Source organism: Etheostoma spectabile, chromosome 15, assembly GCF_008692095.1.
Source record: "Etheostoma spectabile isolate EspeVRDwgs_2016 chromosome 15, UIUC_Espe_1.0, whole genome shotgun sequence".
NCBI lineage: Eukaryota > Metazoa > Chordata > Actinopteri > Perciformes > Percidae > Etheostoma > Etheostoma spectabile.
In genome coordinates this window covers 33,790,631-33,792,501 of record NC_045747.1, presented here as the reverse complement: position 1 = coordinate 33,792,501, position 1,871 = coordinate 33,790,631, and the positions used below count along the sequence as shown (strand labels likewise).

At 36.7% G+C, this 1,871-nt stretch overlaps 1 protein-coding gene across 1 annotated transcript in view; it reads left to right on the top strand.

Moving 5' to 3' along the window:
* LOC116702603 (ADP-ribosylation factor-like protein 4D) overlaps positions 1-1,871 on the top strand; it is a 9,785-nt gene that overhangs the window by 280 nt on the left and 7,634 nt on the right. Inside the window, exon 2 of the mRNA XM_032536920.1 lies at positions 368-369. The gene's annotated coding sequence lies outside the window, so the exon portion shown is untranslated. The remainder of the gene's footprint in view (positions 1-367; positions 370-1,871) is intronic.

The following is a 1,871-nucleotide window of genomic DNA, read 5'->3' as shown; positions in this document are numbered from 1 at the left end:
GGGGGGCAGTGTGTGGCTGACAGATCTGGGATCAGTTTAGCTAATTATAATAGAAGAGGCCTTCCTCATTTGACCGCCAAAGATTGTTAAAACAGTGAGCAATGACAATCTCACTGAGCTGCTGTTTTAATGAATGTAAGCACATGTATTCTTTTTTAATTTTTATATTGCACTTACTATGTTTGTAATGCTGTCTGTATCTGTCTTGTAGGTCAAAGAAAAACTTCCACCCTGGTGGACAATAAAGATGTATTCTATTCTATACCATAACAGTGGGAGAAGATAACCAACAGAGATTACATTATATTATATTAGATTAGATTAGATAATACTTCAATCATCCCACAGTGGAATGCCCTTATTACAGCTGTAAAACGTACTGAATTAATGTAAAGTGGCATTACATAAAAGGTGTTGTAAAGTGCGGTTGCCGTGGTAAAAAAAAAGCAGGTTTTATTGAGCTTTGTACAGAAACTAATAACTCCTGGCTCTAACTTGATCTGAAAGGCATAACTAGTGCTGGGTAACGATTCAACAGCAGCTCTCTAGTTTTGTGTAATGTTGGATCGTAAGACCCTCCAAGTACCAACGTTCCACTAGTAATACTGAAAACAATACGTTTGACTCCCTTCTAGAAATACAATGATGTTTTCTTCTACAAAAGCTTACATTGATTTTGAAATATGTGTGTGAATGAATGTTTAGTTGTGGCGTAACAGCTGTAAAGGACATTTGACTTAATTAAAGAGGAGCTAAATTAGGAATAAGAGAAAGAAATGTATCAAAAACTGAATCTGACTGAGCGTTTGACGCCAGCTTTAGATACTCAAAAAGCAGAATATGTATTGTATATATGTGAGTATACATATGTATATATATACAGTATATACATATGTATATATGTTGCAGCAGTAAATGTATTGAGATACAAAACCAATCCATGTTGGACTGAACCATGAGAGAGAGAGAGACAAGATAGAAGACAGAGAGAGGACGAGACCGAGACGAGAGAGAGAGAGAGAGAGAGAGAGAGAGAGAGAGAGAGAGTGAATCAACAAAGTCTAATCTCCCGTTGTAATATTTAGATTTATTAATTCAAGAAATATATGAGTTTAACAGGGAAGCTGTGTGCAAACAGGAATGCATATAGGCTATATTTATTAATAAAAAAAAACATCCAGAATAAAAGGGCACTTTCTCCCAAGGAAGAAAAGGGCAGGTGCTCTTTTTGTCAGATTGATGTCTATGTGTGCACGTGCCTGCTACAGACTTTTTCAATTTTTCATAAGGAGACAAAGAAAGTGTCATATCATATTTGGGTAAAGTTCTTATGAGTATGAGTCTTAACAGAAGATGGTTTGCAGGGACACAAGACATGATGGACTTACACTGGACTAGAGAAGAAAAAGAGAGAAGAGAAAAGGAGAGAGGAGAGAGAGAGAGAGAGAGAGAGAGAGAGAGAGAGAGAGAGAGAGAGAGAGATTAGGCTTGTGATGCTTGCTGAATTGACTACACAGGTTTTTCCAATATGCAACACCCCCCCACACACACACACACACACCAGCATCTGATCTTCCATGTTGCTGATATAATCCATTTTTACATCAGAATCTGCAACTGATCTGACAGCAGCGACATCCCAGAAAAAACAGCAACTTTGTGGCTGCTACTTGTCTAAGTGCAGCAGGATCCAACACATCAACTGTTCAAATACAGATTTATTAGTTATTATTATTATAAATTTTTTGTGTCCTCCCAAAACACTTTTATGCACTTTTAACAATTCAATTCAATTCAAGTTTATTTATGGTATCAATTCATAACAAGAGTTCTCTCAAGACACTTTACAGATAGACCAGGTCTAGACCACA